This window comes from Bos grunniens, chromosome 12 (genome assembly GCF_055505025.1).
Source record: "Bos grunniens cultivar Pamir isolate PY7600 chromosome 12, Bosgru_T2T1.0, whole genome shotgun sequence".
Classification (NCBI taxonomy): domain Eukaryota; kingdom Metazoa; phylum Chordata; class Mammalia; order Artiodactyla; family Bovidae; genus Bos; species Bos grunniens.
Genome location: NC_141176.1, coordinates 67,816,550 through 67,831,901, shown reverse-complemented (window position 1 = coordinate 67,831,901; position 15,352 = coordinate 67,816,550). Strand labels below are relative to the sequence as shown.

Below are 15,352 nucleotides of genomic sequence, written 5' to 3'. Positions count from 1 at the left end.
CCCCAGATCAGATGAAAATTTTCTAGGCTGGTAGGAGAGAGACCAAATTACTCAGATTAAAAGACAGGACTAGGATATAATGAGATACACTTGGTTAGAGAAAAATGATTATGTTTCATAGGTCCTGCTTTTATGCTCTGGGATTCATGTCTCACTATACATTGTAAACATATGTATGTTAATCACTCAGTTGTGTCCGATTCCTTGTGACCCCATGAACTGTAGCCTGCCAGACTTCTCTGTCCATGGAATTCTCCAGGCAAGAATACTGGAGTGGATTGCCATTTCCTTCTCCAGGAGATCTTCCCCACCCCGAGATTGAACCTGGGTCTCCTGCCTTGCAGGCAGATTCTTTACCATCTGAGCTACTGGGATTCATGTCTTACTATACATTACAAACATAACACCCTGTGAATGCCCCCCTATTCTTCTAAACTCAGGTTAAAAGTTTACATTTTTGTGAGGTCTTCTCTTTTGCTTCTATCAAACCACAGACATTTTTCCTTCTATATTCCCACTGCATCTTAAACCTATTTCTGTTATTTTCGTATTTCATTTTATGACCATTGTTGCTTGGATGCCTGACTTGTTCTTAGTCTCTGAGAACCTCATTTCATATATTCCATCTGGCTTTTTGCCTGTGTGTCTTCATGAATGCCACAGATGACCACGTAGTTAAACTCAGCAAATATGCCCAGGGCTTATTCCCATCAAATATGTGAAGCCTTTTGTAATGTTAGAGAGACGAAGTGAGTTTTTACAAAATGAAAATTAGGATGGAATGTTAAGAGTTGGGAAGTAGAGAAAGCTAGTGAAGAGAAGATCAGAAAGCATCACTTATCTTTCTATCAGCCAGAGTGAAAAGAAAAAGTGTTTAACTGAATAATTCTCATTTAATAAATGATGCCAAGTCACTGGAAATAGCCAATATGTGTTAGTTCTGAACCCAGAAAAATATATCATATGTACTGTTAAGTGAGATGGAAGTTCATAATAAACTCTTATCATGTATAAACAATAATAAATGAAGCCATGTTCACCACTATTTCATATAGAGTCCGGGTAAAATTCAAGGTTCAGTGTTCAGTTGTTCTGAGAAGACATTTCTGTGTGGTAAGAGTTAATGTACTGTAATAAATGTATTTCTTTTTCATAATCTGACCTGATAAATAGGTGAAAACTAGAGAATCTGAGGGGAAAATGGCTAGCCTGTCCTTATCTGGAGCAGCAATTGTCTCCGTGGCCTTTCTGATGGGAATTGGTCAAGTGTAGATATTCTGTCTTATTGATTGAAAGGCAGCCCACTTGCTTTAGAATTTAGGCAACACTGACATTTGATGAAATAATTAAAGAGCTGAACTAGTGTTTGTTATCCTTGGAAGTCTATGACAGGAATACCTTCAGGCAGGGCCAAGACCTTTCTCAAAAAGCCTTTTCAGAGAAACACAAATGCTATAAAACAATGCAAAATAAAATCTAGGATTTCCTATCATTGAGAATATACAAGATGAATTTAGCTAAGTGGGGGGGAGGTACCAGAGGTTACTAGAAAGCTGCCTTTATTGTGATTGTGACCTTGATAGGTTTCATTATTCATCATGATTGCATCATCAGTCATGAGTCTGAATCAGGCTTCTCACTCATACATTCTGTGCATAGCAAATTTCTGTGTGTTCAAGTGTTTATATACAAATTCATGTAATTTGGCCTCCTGCAGTTTTTCTCAAATCTGTTTACTGCTCCTAAACCACAAGGTTATATTGCAAATATTTGGCTCATTAAAAAAGCATTATATGATTATTGTGTTGGTGAATACTGAGAATGTGTTTATTCTTTCTTTTAGCCAATAATGAAGAGGTTCAATAAGATAATGACAAGGATCCTAATCGTAGAAATTTACACAGGTAAAAAGATATCAAAAATACTTCCAATACAGTTTTAACAGTTCAGTTCAGTTGCTCAGTCATGTCCGACTCTTTGCGACCCCATGAAGTGCAGCATGCCTGGCTTCCCTGTCCATCACCAACTCCCAGAGTTTACCAAAACTCATGTTCATTGAGTCAGTGATGCCATCTAACCATCTCATCTTCTGTTGTCCCCTTCTCGTCCTGCCTTCAATCTTTCCTAACATCAGGGTCTTTTCCAATAATCAGCTCTTCACATCAGGTGGCCAAAGTATTGGTGTTTCAGCTTCAATACCAGTCCCTCCAATGAACACCCAGGACTGATTTCCTTTAGAATGGACTGGTTTGATTTCCTTGCAGTCCAAGGGACTCTCAAGAGTCTTCTCCAACATCACTGTTCAAAAGCATCAATTCTCCTGTGCTCAGCTTTCTTTATAGTCCAACTCTCACATCCATACATGACTACTGGAAAAACCATAGCCTTGACTAGATGGACCTTTGTTGACAAAGTAATGTCTCTGCTTTTTAATATGCTATCTAGGTTGGTCATAACTTTCCTTCCAAGGAGCAAGTGTCTTTTAATTTCATGGCTGCAATCATCATCTGCAGTGATTTTGGAGCCCCCCAGAATAAAGTCAGCCACTGTTTCCCCATCTATTTGCCATGAAGTGATGGGACCGGATGCCATGACCTTAGTTTTCTGAATGTTGAGCTTTAAGGAAACTTTTTCACCCTCCTCTTTCACTTTCATCAGGAGGGTCTTTAATTCTTCTTCACTTTCTGCCATAGGGTGGTGACATCTGCATATCTGAGGTTATTGATATTTCTCCCGGCAATCTTGATTCCAGCTTGTGCTTCTTCCAGCCCAGTGTTTCTCATGATGTACTCTGCATATAAATTAAATAAGCAGGGTGACAATATACAGCCTTGATGTACTCCTTTTCCTATTTGGAACCAGTCTGTTGTTCCATGTCCACTTCAAACTGTTGCTTCCTGACCTGCATATAGGTTTCTTAAGAGGCAGGTCAGGTGTTCTGGTATTCCCATCTCTTTCAGAATTTTCCACAGTTTGTGATCCACACAATCAAAGGCTTTGGCGTAGTCAATAAAGAAAATTAGATGTTTTTCTGGAACTCTCTTGCTTTTTCAGTGATCCAGTGGATGTTGGCAATTTGTCTCTGGTTCCTATGCCTTTTCTAAAACCAGCTTGCACATCTGGAAGTTCACAGTTCACATACTGCTGAAGCCTGGCTTGGAGAATTTTGAGCATTACTCTACTAGGGTGTGAGATGAATGCAATTGTACAGTAGTTTGATCTTTCTTTGGCATTGCCTTTCTTTGGGATTGGAATGAAAACTGACCTTTTCTAGTCCTGTGGCCACTGCTGAGATTTGAACTTCCCTGGTGTCTCCAACAGTAAAGCGTCTGTCTACAATGCGGGAGACCCAGGTTCTATCCCTGGGTCAGGAAGATCCCCTGGAGAAGCAAATGGCAGTCCACTCCAGGACTATTGCCTGGAAAATCCCATGGACAGAGGAGCCTGGTAGGCTACAGTCCATGGGGTTGCAAAGAGTTGGACATGCCTGAGCGGCTTCACTTCACTTTAGTTGTGTAGTGGCATGATACATTTTAATTTCTATTTCCCTAGTGACATCTGATGCAGAGCATGCTTTCATCAGCTTAATGGCCTTCCATATATTATCTTTGGTAAGGTGTCTATTCAGATTTTTGTGTGTTTTGGATAACAGTCCTTTATCAGGTATGTCTTTTGCAAATATGTTCTGCCAGTCTGTGGTCTGTCTTTTTGTTCTCTTGGCATTATCTTTCACAGAGCAGAAAATTTTAATGTCCAGTTTATAAGTTATTTCTTCCGTGAATTATACTTTGGATGTTGTATCTGAAAAGTCATCACCACGTTGAAGATCATCTACATTTTCTCCTGTTATCTTTGAATTTTTTAGTTTTCTGTTTTCATTTAGGTCTGTGAACCAGTTGGGGTTAGTTTTTGTGATGGCTGTAGGATCTGTGTCTGTTTTTTCTTTTTGGAATGTGAATGTCTAGTTGTTCCAGTACCGTGTGTGGAAAAGATTATAAGTTTTTCACTGTATCACCCTTGCTCATTTGTCAAAAATCAGTTGATAATCTTTATATGGGTCTATTTATGGGCTCTTTATTGTGTGTATTGATCTATTTTTCTATTCTGTTGCCAGTACCACACTGTCTTGATTATTGTAATAGGACATTTTTAAATAAAAGGAAAAACGTTATGGGAACATGGTAAAATAAAGGTTGCAACAAAAGTAGAAATTCTTGCATGATTTCTGCATCTAGATTAAAGATTTATGTATAAATCTCCTGAATAATTTTCTTTAAGTTTCAAAGAAAAAGGTTTAGTGATTCCCATCCCTTCTGTTTACTGTCCTAATTCTCTCCTATCCCACAGCAAAATTCCACAAATAGATTTGTTTACACTTGTTTCCTGATTGAACTTCTCTACTCTATTGTTTTTCCAACAGCTTATTTTGAAAAACTTCAAATCTATATGAAAACTGGAAAGTTAGTACAATAACTAATGTACATATGCATATAGCCATCACTTAGAATCACCAATTGTTAACATTTTTCCACATTTGTTTTCTCATTTTCTGTATCTGTGTCTCTCATACACACAATGTTAATTTTGCCAAACTGTTTGAAAATAAATTGCAACTATCATAGCATTTCACCCCTAAATACTATGGTGTGTATGTTCTAGAAATGGTATGTTCTTCCATGTAACTACAATACTGTAATTGCATCAGATAAAATTAAAAATAATTCAGTAGTACTATCATAATATGCAATCCTTTAAAACAAATAACTAAACAAAAGAAGTCAGTGGTAGACTTATACATACAGAGAGAAAACTGGTGGTTGCCAGAGGGCAGAAGTGTGAAGTGTTGGGGGACATAGGTGAAGAGGATTAAGAGATACAAACTTCCAGTTATAAAGTAAGTATAAAGAAGACAGATAGTATAAAAAATACAGTCAATAATAGTGTAATAATTTTATATGTTGGCAGATGCTTACTGGACTTTTGAGGATTAGTTTGTACCATTTTTGATTGTTGGATCACTATGTTTTATGACTAAGACTAACTTACTGTTAATAATCAACTATACGTCAATTAAAAGAAGATAAAAAATTAAGGCAAGACTGAGAAGAAAATGAATTCAAAAGTACAAATTTATTTTTCTAAATTGTGGGATAGAACATTTACAGTTCATAGTGAATATTTGTGTGGACTTGTGAAAAGTCTGTCTTCGCCTCAGATGTCGTTTGATGTTTGGGTCTTTGGAAATAGAAGCAACGTTGTTAGCTATTTTCCCCTATTTCCAGGAGAAGAGGGGGCTTATCTTAGATAGCTTATCTATTTTCAATAGAAATAGCTTGAAAAACAAACAAAGCGATTCTTCCCTCCCACACCAAAAGAAGTTCCTCATTTGAAAATGAATAGTGTTGCCAAAAGATACTAGAAATTGTTATTTTATGTATGCCTATCATATTTAAAAATATGTTCAACTTAAAACATGTGTCCCATTCATTTAAGTTGATTCTTATTGACTTGCTTTTAAGTAATATTTTTGCTTAAAGTGACATCTGTTTGTCACCAGATTCAAACTTAAAACTATCATGCATATTTTCTGCTTGAAAATTCAAGATCATGAATTTTGTGGACCTTATCAGTTTAAATGATTTCTTTAATGAATTAATAATTCAAAAGAAGGTTGTGTTGGAAGAAATTGATACATTATTGGTCGTTCCTTGATTTTAGGTCAATAACTAGAAAGGAACACTTTTATTGATGTGGATGCTTCCAGAAATTCCTGTGTGATAATTTTTTTTTTGCAGTTTCCTCAGCATTTTGAAAGTGAATGTCTTCAGATTACAGTTCTAAATAAATCACTGTTCTAGAAGAAAAACCCCACAAATGTCTCAATTTTCTAATTTTGGTCCATTTCTGTTGAATAATATAAAGGGAAGTGAGCCTATTGCCATGTGGCTGGTACGTTTTTATAGCATCTTAGAGAGTCAGGCAGTTGGGTGTGCCAAGCTCACATGATTTCATGACAGTAAAGTCAGGGGGTATGGTCAGAAACCCTGGTATGGGTAAAATGAACGGTAATAAATACAGCTCGCATCCTGTGAACACTGGCCCAATGTTCTAATTTTGAATAATAAAATCCAACTGCATAACTGACTGCCAGACGCACTGTCCAGGCTACTCTGATCCTTCTTCCTGCTCAGAAGGAGAGAACCATATGTCTTCTCTGAGCCATTGCCCCATGTTATTAACAAAAAACACAATAAAACCTGTGCCAGCACAAATTTAAAGTTGCCCACAACATAACCTACATGATTGTGTCTGAGGAAATAGGAGCAAAATCCAGTAAGTAAATGCCTTTTCCTATTTCAAGGAAAATATAATTCTTGTAGGTAATATTTCCTAAGAGAAGTAATTTGAAAAAACAAGTAGCCCCTCCCCTAATTCATCACTGTGTAGCTGAACAATACTAATGAATATCAAAGAGAGTTACTGTGAAATGTACATATGGAAATACTATATTGGCAGGTAGTTATGTGCTATGTAATCCTTGATCTGTTTTACTTATTAGGACAAAATGAATTTATCCTATATTTTTTCCCTGAGAAATGATAAAATATTAAACAGTGCTGCTCTTAAGGACTTTATCATTAGGACAAAGTGAATTTATCCTATGTTTTTTCCCTGAGAAAATGATAAAATATTAAGCCATGCTGCTCTGAAGGACCTTATCCACTTAATTAACTCATTAAACATTATTTCATTTTGCAGTTCTATGCTCTGGGAGCTAAGGAATATTTCGGCTTGCTTTTGTTGCATAACAAACCACCTCAAACACGAGTGGCTTAAAACAGCAGCATTTGTTGGCTGGCAGTTCTTTGAGTCAGCAGAGTGGCTTTGATCGGGCCAGCTTGGTTGAAGCTGGACCATCTAGAAAGCCACACTCATATCTGTGCCCTTAGCTGGTACAGCAGGGCCTTTCTGTACTTGGTATATCATCCTGGAGGAAGTCAGCTTGGGCCAGTTGACATGGCGACAAAGGAGTTCCCAGCTGCAAAGAAAGAGCCAACCCCACAATGCGAGCCCTGTTCATTCCTCCGCTTGAATCCTGTCTGTTCTGGCCTCACAAGATCCTCACAAATCTCATGAGCAAGTCAAATGGTGGGGAAATAGACTCCACCTCTTGACTGGAATTAGTGGAAAATATTATGGCTGGGTTTTTGTTGTTGTGTCTTCCACAGAGAATTGTTGAGAGAGAAACAGAGAAGCCTTGCCTCCACTTTTCTTTTCCTTAAACATGTAGGCTTTTTTTTTTTTTTGGAATTGGAATTGACATGTCTTTGGGTTGGAGTGGAAGGATGGGGGCATTCTCTGAGCTGCAGCTATAAACAGATTCCTGGGAATCTGAAATCTAGGTTAGATCAGGGAGTCTGCTCCTAAAATAGAGCTTGCAGATGCTGCCGTTAGCCATTAAGAAAAGATACCTCTGTCCCACTCAATACCACCTCATAGAAACTATGTTTTCGAGACAGAGTTGTCCTTGGCAGCCAACATCAAGCTGGGCCTCTGATAGATTCCCAGAAGCCTTGCTGCAAACCCCGAAAGGTCTACTGATTTTTACCCTATGGCTAGCTGTTCTTTATAAATGGCTCAGAGATCCTGAATCTGTAGCTACTACCTAACTTGGCCACACAGATTAGAGGAGGTTGGGATGCTTCCTCAATGGTCAGCTCTTTCTAGAAGGAGATACGGAAGAGCTCCAATGTGGACAGTGAGCATTTTGCATCATGAGGCCTCTGCACTACTCAGGCTTCCCCTGGCCAGACTGATGAGAGTTGTAGAGAGGGAAAGCATACTGGGTTCTAGGTCTTTGTGCCTTGATACATCTCCAAAAGGTAGAAATGTTTGTTCTATAAGCATACTTACATATTTTTAATAGAAGTAGATATAGTTACTCTTCTTCCCACCGGAAAGTGATCCTGGCTTGGCGGGTGTGCAGGTTGCGTAGAATCTGGTATAAATGTTGTTGTTATTGCATCACTAAGTTGTGCCAGACTCTTGTGGCAGTAGCCCACCAGGCTCCTCTGTCCATGGGACTTCCCAGGCAAGAATACTGGAGTGGGTTGCCATTTCCTCCTCCAGGGGATCTTCCTGATCCAGGGATCAAACTCATGTCTCCTGCATTGGCAGGTGGATTCTTTACCACTGAGCTACCTGGGAAGCCCAGGGTATAAATAGAAGTCAGAGTTTAGGGCTGTAGGTATGGGAGAAGTCTGGATTACAGACTTCTTACTATGGAAGTTCTGGATTACAACCATAAAAGGAGAGTGGAATTAGCATTATTATGGCCTTACTTTGGGTGAGGGGCCTTAATTACACATACCTCTTTAATCTTCCCTATAAACCACAGAGTGGTCTCTGTAAAGCATTAGGCTCAGGTTTTAAAGGGGTTAAAAGATAAAGCAGCTGCAAGGGGACCTTTGCATGTTAGTATACAGTGCTGCCCTCTCGTCCACCTGTAGCCTTCTTCCCCAGGTGTGGCTATTACACCTGCAGCCTCAGGCTCAGAATGTTTTAGAGCCAAAGGAGAATCACTTCATGTCATGTTCTTCCTAGATTTTCACTGTAGTTATCATAAATTAATCATGAATAGCGGATCAGCTTTTCTGTACAATGACCAAGCTTCTCATTCTTATACCTAGGGTTTTGCTTTGTTCCCGTGACTCTTAGTGCCCTTGTATAATGTGTTTCCCATCCCTCTGTGACTGGGGCCTTCATCTCCCTTCAGAGGTTTCTCTCTGAACCCTGGAGTGGAAGCTAACATCCAGTTTCTTGTTCTTAGACTTGATTCTTTCTGCTTTCTTTGTTTTGGATTCTGGAGACGCCTAGCTCCTTTTCTCCTTTACTCTTTTCAGGAATCCTAGAACATCTTGCATGTAGGATTGTGTGCGTGCTAAGTCACTTCAGTCACATTCGACTTCTGTGCGACCGTACGGACTGTAGCCCACCAGGCTTCTCTGTCCATGGGGATTCTCCAGCAAAGAATACTGGAGTGGGTTGCCATGCCCCGCTCCAGGGGATCTTCTGGACCTGGGGATCAAACCCATGTATCTTACATTTCCTGCAGTGGCAGATGGGTTCTTTACCACTAGCTGCCACTTCATGTAAGATAACCCTTTACTCAAGTTGGTTTCCAGAACTCTCACTGTTTAATAGTATTTATTGCCAGATATCATCAATGTGCTTTGTCTAGAGGCTGGGTCTCTTTCCACCATTCAAAGCTCAGTCAGTTCTCCTATCTCCTGCCTCATTTTCATGCCAGGATTGGGGTCTGAGGGTCTGGTTCAGGTACGAGGTTGGCCACAAACATCTGTGCCTGCCACGAATGACTTGCTGTCAAGATACATAGGAGCATCACATTTATATCTTTACTAGTTCTATGCAGAGAAACATTGATGAAACCAGAGAAGTGTATTTTGTAAGAAAGTGCTACTCGGAAAATACTCAGAAAGCTAAAAGAACAAATGAATTCATTTTCAATCATGAAAGATAAAACATGCTTTTCTAAAAAGGTCTGCATAACGCCACAGAGGAGGTGTTTTTTGCTGTTTCAAAAGCTCAAAGTATTTACAATAAACTCAACTAATTAAAAAATTTTAGGGCATTTTGGCTATTAACGAGCTTGTATTTTATTTCATTAATTTCACATAAATGCCTTTTCAGATTACTCATGACCTAGAAGAGTGGTCCAAGGTATTTACAAATTGGATGGATCACTTGCACACTATTAAAATGATCAACGTTGCCTTGACTTCTTTACTTGTTCCCATGACTACCATATAAATTTCCCAGCAATCATTTAAACGGCCGCATAAAATTTTAGATGATTTCCTTTGGAAGGGTAAGAGACCTTGAATTAATAGGACCACTCTTCTGGATGTTTAGTGTAAAAAAGGAATTATTCCCTCTCCTCTTTGAAATGGTAAGACTTATCACTATACTTGGGTCTTACACACTGTCTTTTTAAGGAATAGCAATTGCAGTTTGTCTTGTTTGGTTACTTTTTTTTTAATTTTATAAGAATGGGCAAAAATGCTGAATTCTCTAAATACAGAGAGATCTATTGCAGATTTCACTGAGAAAAATTATAATTATGACCTTCTACCTGGTTTTACAGTTATCGTATTTTAAATAAATTAGCCAGCCAAATGGCACTGCAAATTTTACTTTTCATTTTGTAGTTACTTCTTTAAAAAGCTTATGTAAGCAGTTTAATGTGTCCACAATTTTCTCCAAAGTGTGATTATAAAAATGAGCTTATAAATTAGAAATTCTACTTTTACAGTGGGATGTCATTTTAAAACTTCTTTATAATAATAAGGAATTAATTTCTACTGAAAATTAAACACTAGATAATCAAGATCTGCCTTATTGTTAATATTCCAATATCTGAATGAAAACAGATCACTCACAGGTTTTAAGAATATGCAAAAAATATTCTTATATTCTTATAATGAAAATCCTTATTATTTGAGTAAAACTTCTGTAGGAAAAGTTCTATTTAAAATATTTTTCCAATGTTATATGCACTCAATTAAAAAATATGATAAGGCATAAAAGAATAAGAATAAAAACAACATCATTTGATTTAATATGAGATAGTATAAAAGTATAATTAGCCTCTAATTTCAGTTATTTTAGAATAAACTAAACCCAGATAAGCATCAGCATTTCTGAAAAAGTTGATGATAAAATGTCCCACTCTGTAAATGTTGAGGCAGTAAACAATGTCTTATTTTCTCAAATTTTATATCACAGTCCAGAAGATATATAGCTATACATCTATATATTTCCCACGGCAGGCACCTACAACTCCTGAGACAAAATATAATATTAATTCAGTTTAGCCTCCTGAATTTCAGGAAATTTTGATTCAGACCACATATTTACCCAATGTTTATGGTTTTTAGCCAAAGGATTAAATGATTTATTTCTGAAATAACTGTTTCTCTCTTTCCTTTTTAAAACTAAACATTTTTTTCTATTTGCATAGGAAATAGTGAAAAGTAAGCTAGTCTATACATTTATAGAAACATGTTACTAACTACGGACATTACTGTGTACTTTAATATACTTCCTTCCATGGTAAAAAATGACATTATTTGTTTAATTTGAATAATTTATTTTAACAAGAATATTTTGTGATTTAAAACATAGTTTCAGAAAGATTAATCCAAAGAGACTGACCATATTTTGAAAACCAAAACACTGTCTCTTCCTGTTTTTCTAATTAAAAAGAGATAAATTATCATAGTAAAATTTATACTTTTAAGGTTTTCTGTTTGCATTAAAAAGTATGTATTTTTTGATCCTAGACTTGGGAAACATATACTGTGTTAGGACTAATCCAATGAGGAAGGGCGTGAGGATAATTTGAAGAGCATTGTAAAGGTAATTGATTAAAATATCTCAACTTATACTCAGATTCTGCAATCAGATATTTATTTTGAATGGTTCTCCTATAAAATACTTAAAACTGAATTATTTTATTCGTGTTTTTGAGGAAGCCATTGAGACTGTTTATTCTACTAGAAGATGTAATCCATTCATTAAGATTACATTTTTAGAAGTTGTGAAAAACTGCTTGTAGATTGGGAGTTGTGTTTTTAGGGTTCTGACTGCAAATAATAGGAAAAAATTTAGTTTAAGTAAACTGTAAAGAATTTATCAGACTTTAAGAATATTTCATTAATTCTTTTATCAGGAGTGCAGCTCGACCTGGAGCCGAGACCTCAGACACTGTAAAGGCTCTCTGTAGTTTTCTCCCGACTCCTTTCTGCATTTCTGCTTCTGCTTTTCTCTCTGAAGACCTTAGTCCCAATGACAGGATGAAGGCTGCTGCTCCATAGTCTCAGAATTTTAAAGTCATGTGCGCAATGCAGTGGGAAAATTGGCTTCAGTGGATCAGCCCCAACTCAAGTTTCCCTGGGACTGATTGATTGTCCCATCTTGAATCAGGGGTCTATCTATGGTTAATTAGAAATAGTCTAGTCACAGAGTAGGGGAGTCCCCAACCCCACTGGAGAGAAATGAGGAATAGTTATCAGCAAAGAGTCAGTATGCATGACTGGATATGTTTCTTCTGTGAAAACTGTGGGTCCGAGTAGGAAAAAGATGGCAGGACACTGCATATAATTTTTGTGTATAACTTGACATTTTTTCCCTGGAATCAGTGTTTTTGCTCATCTTTTTCCAAATATTCCTCATTTCTTGTGTTTTGAACTCAGTTTTGGAGAAGGCAAGGGCACCCCACTCCAGTACTCTTGCCTGGAAAATCCCATGGATGGAGGAGCCTGGTAGGCTGCAGTCCATGGGGTCACGAAGAGTTGGACATGACTGAGCGACTTCACTTTCACTTTTCACTTTCATGCATTGGAGAAGGAAATGGCAATCCACTCCAGTGTTCTTGCCTGGAGAATCCCAGGGACGGGGGAGCCTGGTGGGCTGCCATCTACGGGGTCGCACAGAGTTGGACACGACTGAAGAGACTTAGCAAGAAAGGTATTTACTCATCACAGTGGCATCCATTGCAGGGAGGAGTTGTCTAAACAGGTTTAAAAAGAATTTTTTTTTAAATATGCAGGGAAAGACTTATACATAGTAAGGGAGGTATAGCAGAAAGAAATCAGGTCTTGTAGTCTGAAAACCTTTTGTTATGTCACTTATCAGCTGTGGTCATTGTCAAGTTACTTCATTTCCTTATTAGTCAAGATGGCTAAGATTAGAAATGGTAACACATATCTTCCAAAATTTCAGCTGTATTATTCCCTCTTACGTGGTCACTGGGTGTTTGTTGCATCATGTCATCCTCAAGCTGAGACTCAGTATCTGGAACTTCTCAATAATCATCACAAAGGGAGAAAGAGCTCAAGAGGATCATTTGACATCAATTAAATCTTATAATGCATTGCCTGGAAATAGTTAGATGCCATATTTTACTAGAAAGACAACCAGGAATCGCACCTAATTTTGTATTTAGAAGGCAGAGAATTGCGACATGGAACAGCATGAATGACTAACACAGCTTTCCTGAGATTCAGTTTTTTTCACGCATGAAATAGAAATGTTGGGAATAAAACATGATGATGTATGTAAAACAACTGTTAGGAATAGTGCCTTGTACATAATAATTTTAACAAAAGGCAATTAAGAATTTCATCAATTATTATCATTAGGATACTTAGGGGTTCCCTGATGTCTCAGACCATAAAGAATCTGCCTGCAGTGCAGGAAACCTGAGTTCAATCCCTGGGTTGGGAAGATCCCCTGGAGAAGGGAATGACTACCCACTCCTGTATTCTTGCCTGGAGAATCCCATGGACAGAAGAGCCTGGCAGGCTACACTCAATGGGGTCACAAAGAGATGAGCACAACTGAGCGACTTTTGCACTTCAACTCACACTTTCACTCACAGGATATTTAAGCTCAGGGAAATCTAAGCATATTCTAATGCATTACAAGAAGAATTCAAGAGATTCTTAGGGATCAGTAATCCATGGGTCATAGGCCAAATCAGGCCCACCACCAGTTTTTACAAATAAAGTTTTATTGAAATGCAGTCAGGCCCATTCATTGTGTATTGTCAATGGCTATTTTCACTCTAAAATGATGGAATTGTGTAGCAGCAACAAAGACCATATGAACTACAATCATTTTACAATCTGGACCTTTAGATAAAAATTTTATGGGTCCTTGTTCTAAAGCAAGAACAAGTAGTAAACAAAGTTACCTGTCTCAGTTGTGTATTTCCTTAAAAGTGGAACCTAAGACAGGGCCCTGGATGTGAGCAGTTTATGCAAAAGGTGATCCAGGAGGCAGTGGTAAAGGAGCAGGTGAGACTGCACAGGGATGTAATAAAGTTAGCATGCAGGTGTGTAACTGAAGTAGCTGCTGTAGCCTGTGCAATATTTGATTGATTCCACCAGGTTGTCCTGAGTAGTAGACAGAATGTCTACCTGAGTTTCCTAAATTGCCAACCTAAATGGCAGGAGGCAGGAGCTTTTACCCACAGGCTCTTGTCCATCCATAGTTAGGGGTTGTCACTGGAGATTAACCCAGTACTTCTGGGTTGTGTTTACTTGTGGGGAAAGTGGACCCCGTTGTGTTGACAAATGTTCTGGGCAGAGTGTAGAAATATATAGAGCCTACTTGAGAAGGGTGGCCATCAGTGGGAGTTTAATGGTGCTGTCCATCCCAGCTGAGGCTGAAATCAGAGTTGGAACTAGGGACATGGTTCAGGGAGGCAAGAGGATGCATTTGCTTTATCTGATACCCCAAAGGGGTCTCTCCTCTCTCTGTTTTCATGTGCTTCTTGAGTAAATTAGATTGACCATGGTTGTGATGTGTGGTATAAGCAGTGGTGTATGGAGGAGCTATGAGAAAAGATTACTTCATCACTCGAAGAGTATGAAGTAATTGTAGTCTAAAGTGAAAGTGTTAGTAGCTCAGTCGCGTCTGACTCTTTGTGACCCCATGGACAGTAACCCACCTGACTCCTCTGTTCATGGAATTTTCCTATCAAGAATATTAGATCGAGTAGCCATTCCTGTCTCCAGGAGATCTTCCCAACCCAGGAATCGAACCTACATTTCTTGACTCTCCTGCACTGGCAGACAGATTCTTTATTATCTGAGCTCCCAGGAAGAGGGTAATAAAAACAAGTGCTCAGAAATGGTGAAAAAGATCATTTACCATTTATTGTGGCTTTTGTTTTTTCTGTAAAGTATAAATGCCCATCAGATAGGCACTTACAACTATTAACTATATAATAACTTATACTAACAATATAATAACTATTATATACTCTGATCCTCTTGGTCTGATCGAAATGCTACTGGTAAAACATTTCCTGTTTATTTCTGTTAGGGGTACATACTACTGAAATCTGAGTGAGAATACATTATGTGTAGATCCATCAGCCCTTGCCTAAATTTGTATTGCAACTGAAACTAATATGACTTTAAAACAAGAAATAAAACCATATGACACCAAACTGGAGATAAGTGTTTTGAATAAAAAAAATCCAGATTGAATAGCCCATTCAACTTCATGGAGAGTAACAGAAAGTTTTTTTCCTTCAACCATCATCCAACTTCACTGAAGGAGACAACACAAAACCCTGTGTCTGAGTCAGATCACTGAAAGAATTAATCTGCTAATTAAGCCTCCATTAGCAATTAATCGGAGAAGGCAATGGCACCCCACTCCAGTACTCTTGCCTGGAGAGTCCCATGGATGGAGGAGCCTGGAGGGCTGCAGTCCATGGGGTCGCTGGGAGTCGGACACGACTGAGCAACTTCCCTTT

The 15,352-nt window shown here is 38.1% G+C and overlaps 1 long non-coding RNA gene across 50 annotated transcripts in view; it reads left to right on the top strand.

The window, feature by feature from the left end:
* Nucleotides 1-15,352, top strand: part of LOC147361841 (uncharacterized) — a 256,268-nt gene that overhangs the window by 12,723 nt on the left and 228,193 nt on the right. For 6 of the 50 annotated variants that reach the window (XR_015138334.1, XR_015138331.1, XR_015138319.1 and 3 more), the window contains exons 2-4: nucleotides 1,844-1,904; nucleotides 3,553-3,611; nucleotides 11,364-11,439. The exons of 31 other annotated variants lie outside the window; for them this stretch is intronic. This is a non-coding gene — a long non-coding RNA (uncharacterized LOC147361841). 13 more of the 50 variants (XR_015138321.1, XR_015138341.1, XR_015138325.1 and 10 more) reach the window with 11 other exon arrangements.